Genomic DNA, 7,606 nt, shown 5'->3' on the forward strand with positions numbered 1-7,606 from the left:
GACTGAAGGACCAATATCGGGAGAGTTAAGTTTAAACCACGACTTCTCCCCAACAGTTTTGGACCAATCAGATAGTAACATCTTTCCATACAAATATTGTATACCGGCAAGTTGAGGACAGTCTTTTCTGTTTTTCCTAAACAGTGAAGATCCATGTGCACATGCTTATTTTGATACGTTAATGCATAATAAATTTCACACTGTGAAATATCTTTATATTAGTCTTTTCTTTTCAATATAAAAGAACACGCCTCACACAATACCACACTTGGGCTTTGTCTGCACTGTTAGAGTCAACTTTTTATCAACAGAAATTCATCACTACAACACAGGTGAAGGGTAGAAAAATAAAACGGCAGGGATCACTAGCCAAGGTGGATGGTGTACGGATGATGTAATTCATGAGGCAGATAGGTAAAATGTACAATTACATATTGTTGCTTCACAAACTATATTTCTACAAAAGCATCTAATGCCACAAGATAAGAAACAACATGCAAAGGAGAAAGTACATGAATTGCACAGACACAATGCAATCAGACATTCTGTCAGATCATCCACAGTCACACCCTTCCCCACACGCTTATTAGTCATTAGCATCACATTCACAGTGAAAACAAAACATGGTGAAGGAGAAATATTAAGATGAATACAAGCATGAAAATAACATTTAAAAGCTGCTTAACTGTAGCTCTGTAACAGCATCAGGAAATAACTCCCACACTTACGTCATTCAAATATCTTCAAGTCAATCAATCGTGGTGTCCAACTACTAAATTCGGCTCCATGGCTGCTATGCATGACAAATATTCAAATATGCTTTCAGGCAAGGGACTGGAGCCTGCAGTAGTACACCCGAGGAAGCTGCACCAAACTACCTTCCCACCATTTCCTCATACATGTGAATCCACAAAGTACTGCAGTGGGCCTGAACCCTAATCGAACAATAGTATATTGTTAGTCTTCAAAACAAATTTGTTAATCAAATCTACAATGATGCAACACAAAGTGCAATTGTGTACACATTTTTGCATTTCGGCATGTGATATATGTTGCACACATCTTTTTAGAGAGCATTTCAGAAAATGTGTATAAAGTGGCATAGAGACAAACAAGATTGCTGTTCTTCTAATTTGCCAGGTTTATAAAACAGCCTCAAAAATTAAATAAATACATTTAAAGTTAACCTATTTCTCATATTAGCCTACAGCACTACACCAGTCTATTAGGGCAAGTAATTGCAAACTACATGATATCACGGAAAGCTGAGATACGTAAGCAAAGTGAGACATAATAATAATAATAATAATAATAATACTTCATTTATATAGCACTTTACAACCGGCAAAAGGAGCACAAAGTGCTTCACAGAACACATAAAAACGTAACTAGCATAACAGACCTTAAAAACAACAAGAAAAGGACATATCGACAAGATGGATGATAAAACAGCACAAAAGAGATATCCGGATTAGTTGTCAAAGGCCTGTCTAAAAAGGTATGTTTTTATAGTTGCCTTAAAAGGGGCCAACTCGGTTATGGACCGTATTTCTAGAGGTAACGCATGCCTAGGGCCATAACTGCTAAAAGAGCGATCGCCCCATTTTTTGTAACGAGAGAGGGGGGTGACTAGAGATAGGTGGTCGGCAGAGCGTAGGGCTCTGTAGGGAGAGTAGACAGACACAAGGTCCGAAAGATATGAGGGGGCAAGGCCATTAATAGATTTAAAAACAAATAAGAGCACTTTAAAATCAATTCTAAATTTCACTGGAAGCCAGTGCAACGAGAAGAGAACAGGAGTGACGTGAGCATACCTAGGAGTACATGACAGGAGCCGAGCTGCAGCATTCTGTACAAGTTGTAGCTTCCGAAAGAGGGATTTCAAGATACCGACGTAAAGGGCATTGCAGTAGTCCAGTCTGGATGTAATAAAAGCATGAATTGCTTTTTCTAATAAACTCAAACTCTCATGTAACAAACTTAAGAACAGAACCAAAAACCCTTAATACAAGTAAAACAAAAAAAACCTCAGAGAAACAGACCAAAGGAATCCAGCGCAGGAACAAACAAAAGAAGGAATCAAACTTATGGGAAAACGTGAACTGCCAGGGTGTGGCGAATGGACGTAGCAAGCAGACGACAGAGGCAACAAGGTGTGGAGACAAAATTAACCAGCAACGAGACTGAGGGAGGGGAGGAGGATATAAAGGGAGAACACCAGGGGATGAGTAACAGGTGGAAACAATGAATGGTGATTGTGACCGGAGTAACACTGGGGCAAGTGAAGTGACAAAGCACAAAACAGGAAGCCAGATCACAAAACATAACACCTGGCTGCTATCTAGATAGCAGAGATCAGCTCCACAACCTGCACCTGTTACAGTGCTCAACGGGACTAGGACCCAAAATGCAGACCAGGACTCAATAAAAGTTAGAAAGATTTTATTGACAGGAAAAGGGTACAAGACACTGGAGTGTAACTGTGGTGCCAAGAACAGACAGCTGAGACAGCACTAAATATAAAAACTACTTTTGTGCATAGACAAGTGTGTTTGTGTGTCAAGAATGGTTGAATGAAATCCTTGTCAATCACTGAACAGCTTGCTAAGCTGGATCAATGGCAGTGCGTACAAGCATCCGCACACATATCAGCTTTGCCCCATCCTTCTACACTGACTATCACACTCCATTCCCCAACAAATAAAAACACACAACACACGGGTGATTTGCTTTCCCTCACACTTCAGTGGATCTTTCCCCTAGTGGAGTGCAAGGAGTCGTGATTAGTCCTGGGAAAGGTACTGTAACAGGGCCTAAGAGACCTTTAGTCCCTCATCAGCTGTCCTGTGATGGTCATCACAGCCCTCAACCTGCCCATAACCACTGCAGAATGCCTCTAAATTAAATATTAGTTACTAATAAAAAAGCTGAATCAAACCAGGACCTCTTTTCTTTAAACAAAATAACAAATGTCAATAATCAGCCATAATAAAAATGTGGACAGAAACAACGTTCCCACCACACTGCCTACTAAGGGAAAACAGAATACTGGGCAACCAAACCTCAGTTGTCTGTCATTAACAAGAACAAACCTGCCAATACCAAACATATGTAAAAACACACTAAGTTACATCAATACATATAATAACTGCACTTTTTTACCAAATAGCAATGATGCTGACTTATGTTTAAAGAGCTGCACCAATTTGAAGCAGACAACTTTACTTGTCAAGAGGAGCACTACTCACTGTGAAAACAGCTGCACAATGTGTTCACTGGCTGCAGAAAGAACTTTCAAAGGTCTGAGCAAATAAGCTACAGTGGATGATGTCGTGCCACTGATCCTGACTAAGCGCATTAGGTTATCTTGGCCTCTGGTGCTTAGAACTTAACTGTTCTTTTTAATTTCTCTATCACAAGCTCTTTGTGGGCTATAAAGTGTACCACTAAATTATTGGATTACCAATTGAAAGACAAGTTCCAGTTTATTATGTGTTTTACATTTGTATTTATAAAATTAATAATAACACTGTTCTCACAAAACACACTTCAGAAAGCATAACCAAGAAGTCAGTGGGGCAAGAAACATGAGCAGTCAGATAATCAGATGTTTTAAACAAACCTATTGATAAGCCAAACCTATTTGGAGTAATAAACAAAAGGGAACAAACACAACAAACAGTTCCTAGATCGGTTAACCTGGTGAGTACAATGTTGTTGTTACTGAAACAAATGATGGCCAATTATGAAAACAGAATAAAGGCTGCACTAAACTTTATTTGGTTCAATCACACCTGATTCACTGGCTGGTGCTAGCTGAAACCTTTCGAATCCATTGTATGCATGCAGATAGTGGACTCTCCCAAACCACATTTCCTAGCTTCATTTGCATCATTAAGTTTCATACACCAGTTCAACACAACTTCAACTGGCAAGATGTTAGATAACAGGCAATACTGAAATGAACTAAACAAAGTAAACTTTAACTGGCACTGTTTCCAGTGGGAATTCCTTTATAGCCTGTGTTCGTGTTTCAAGAGTGGACACATAGCTTAAAAAGACCTTGCTAGAATGCAGGCACCAGACCTTGTCATTATTACTAGTTTGCTTTCCCCTAGTGATGTCCAATTGACACGACACCTGTACCAAACCACTTCATCATTTGTATCGAGTATTGGTTCATTCATTCAAAGGTTCGGTTTAGTGCCATTTGGTGGCGAAATAGTATGCAGCAGAACGTGTGATGGGTGTAACTAGGCTTTGTGTGAATGATGTGAAAATGTTTGTAAAGACTGATTGGTCAGTCGGTCTAGTCTATGAACGTATGTAGTGTAGTAAGTGGAAGAAGGCATGCTTGGGCAAACAGGATGTGCTAGGATGGTAATATGTGCGTATGTAACTAGGACAGGGTGTGAATAAATACAAGGGATGGAGAATCGATCCTTTTTATTCAAGAACAAAAGTTTCTCCACTGTCTTTGGACTGATCAGCTGAAAGTGTTCCCACATTGGAGAATGGGGTCTCTTCCTAGCTAGCTCCATGGTGATCACACACCAGCAGCAATGATCATACGGACCGCAACTACGCACACACCTACTACGGCGACAAACCCACATGTTGCGCATCATCTTGGGTGGCTTTATATGCACCTGCTGATGCGCGCAGCGAGATCTTGCGTCATGACACCATATCAACGATTTGAAACGGTCACTGGAGTCACTCAGGCCAGCCGTTTCTGCGTTGGGCGTCATCAGTCACGTGTCTTTTCGGCAACAATACAAACCTCGAGGCAGTGGTTCACAGAAGATCCCTCTCCAAGCTCGAATCATGTATCGATGGCCATCACTACTTTCCCCATCACACTAACCACTTTCAGCTGAAAGACGTCCACCACTGAGCAGAGCAACAACCAGAAACAAAAGGAGACAATGGGGATGGCACACTTGCCCTGTATCCAAAACCAGGCCTTGAATGGGAGCACTTCGCACAAAATGGCTACCATGCAACTATACTAGGGGTGGGCGATATGTCGATATTATATCGTGGACGATATTAAGGACTGGATGATACACTTTTTCAACAATATCGTAGTATCGTCATATGTGCACGTTCTATGCATTGTAGTTCTATTCATTTATTCTAGATCAATTCATTCTAAACCCCGCCCTCAACCTGGCGCACCGCCATGTTAACGAGCTCGTATGAGATTAAACAACACCGTCGGTGACAATGGAAGAAAATGCGGAGGAGTTGGTGTCTAAAAAAAACTCGACATCAGTGATATGGAAGTGGTTTGGTTTTTCACCAGCAGACACAGGACAAACCACAGTTATTTGCAAGTGTTGCAGTGAGCAGATTCGCGCGTCGGATGGCAACACAACTAACCTTTTTTTCCACCTCAAAAGAAAGCATCCGAAAGAATATGCCGACTGTCACGGTATGAAGGGACTGCACGCGAGTAGATCAGCAGGTACAACCAAGCAGCCAGAAGCAAGGCTTAAACAACCAACTCCGTATGACAGAACGAGCAAGCACTGGAAAGATGTAATTGACGCCAAAGACATGATTCCCATAAAGACTGTGGAAAATGAGGGCTTTAGACAACTGCTCAAAGTCGTAGATCCACGTTACCAAATACCCAGCCGCAAATATTTTTCCTCCACCGCCATTCCACAGCTTTATTCCGAGTGCCGCAGCAGGATGCAACACACTGTTGAAAATGTAAAGTTTTTTGCTACAACGGCTGATTTGTGGTCTAGCCGTACGTCAGAGCCTTATTTAAGCCTGACAATACACTGGCTTCATGACTGGAAGCTGTGCAGCGCGTGTCTAGAGACGACATATTTCCCAGATGATCACACTGGAGAATAGCGCAAGGCCTTAGAGACGCGCTTGAAGGTTGGGGACTGAAAGAAGAAAACATGACCTGCATGACGACAGATAGCGGGGCCAATATGGTTAAAGCGTTGGAGCTTAACAGCTGGACTCATCTGCAATGCTTTAGGCACAGACTTCACCTAGCTATCGGTGAGTGCAACTAAAAATACATTGTCTCTGTAATTAAAAATTACATTGAACATTTACCATGAACAGTAAAATTAGGAGATTTGTTTGCAATAATATTTGCAGTATATGTAATTATTTTGTTTTACTTTTTGTTACATTGTTTACGTTTTAGTTAAACACCTAAATGGCTTCAATAAAAAATATAAATATTTGTAAATTAAACTTTACATTGTGTATTAGGTTAAATCTCATATAATACTTAATTCTTTTTAATTAAAAAAAAGTGCCAAAGACCCTCGTGTTGAACGTGTAACATCTGTCTGCAAGAAAGTCGTCAGTACATTCTCGTTCAGCTGGAAGAAAAAGAGGGATTTAAGTAAAGCTCAAACTGACCTAAAGCTACCTCAGCAGAAGCTCGTCACTGAGTCTCCAACACGATGGGGTTCGAGACTCAACATGATCGAAAGAGTACTTGACCAGGAAAAGGCGATTTCTCAGGTCCTGAAGGCAGACAGGAAGATGAGGCATTTAGTCCCATCATGGCAGGATGTTGACGTAATGGAGTCTGTGAAAAAGGCTCTGAGCCCACTGAGAGACTTTACTGATGCACTCTCAGGTGAAGACTATGTGAGTGTATCTTATGTAAAGCCAGTGCTTCACCTGTTGAAAGTCAACATTTTGAGCCTGAATGAGGAGGATACTGAACTAACAAAAACAAGGAAGACTAACTACCATTCTGGAATACCTCACTGACAAATATCAGGACCCCGCCACCAATGACGTGCTGGATATGGCTTCACTTGTCGATCCCAGGTTCAAAATGCAGTACACAGACAAAGACAACATTGAGGGAATACAAAGCAGAGCTGTGTCTGAGCTGGAGAATTTGCTGAATCCAGCATCATCAAATCAGCAGCCTACCTCAACCTCCACATCACACAGCCCTGATGAAGATCAGACACCACCCAAGAAAGCAAAGAGATCACTTGCCAGCTTTTTGAAAGCCTCAGCTGTTGTAAGTGCATCTGCAGCAGCCACATCATCAGCTTCCCCATCTCTAAAAGAAGCAATAGAAGGGGAACTGAAGGGCTACTTGTCCACACCAAATGCAGAAAGTGATATGGATCCATTGCAATGGTGGAAAGTCCATGAGGCAAACTTTCCAAGAGTTAGCCAACTTGCTAGAAAGTATTTATGCATTCCAGCAACAAGTGCTCCCTCAGAAAGAGCCTTCAGTACTGGTGGCAACATTGTCACCTGTCAAAGGGCAACTCTCAAGCCAGAGAAAGTCAATCACCTGGTTTTCCTTGCTAAAAATTTGTGACTGATTAGTTAAGCTGCTAAGTTTACAAGCCTCAGGTCAGGAAATATTTTTGTAGCTTTGTTTATTGTTTTGGGTCTGAAATGTTTAAAAAAATCCTTAACAGTTGAACAAAGGGCACTTACATGTTGGATGTTTGCTTTGATTTTTACCTTTTGAAGCTAATATTTATTTTGGGAATTATGCTAAATTCTATGAACCCGCATTTGTTTCACTAGACCAAGGTAATATTTTTATTTAACTTTGTAACAAGCTATTTACATTTTTCAAGCACTTTGC

The 7,606-nt window shown here is 40.9% G+C and overlaps 1 protein-coding gene across 2 annotated transcripts in view; it reads right to left on the reverse strand.

Annotated features, from left to right (window-relative positions):
* The window catches only part of LOC109968344 (uncharacterized), a 36,699-nt gene that overhangs the window by 24,870 nt on the left and 4,223 nt on the right, over positions 1-7,606 (reverse strand). The window lies entirely within an intron of this gene.

The sequence above is a fragment of the Monopterus albus genome, unplaced genomic scaffold, assembly GCF_001952655.1.
Source record: "Monopterus albus unplaced genomic scaffold, M_albus_1.0 scaffold147.1, whole genome shotgun sequence".
NCBI lineage: Eukaryota > Metazoa > Chordata > Actinopteri > Synbranchiformes > Synbranchidae > Monopterus > Monopterus albus.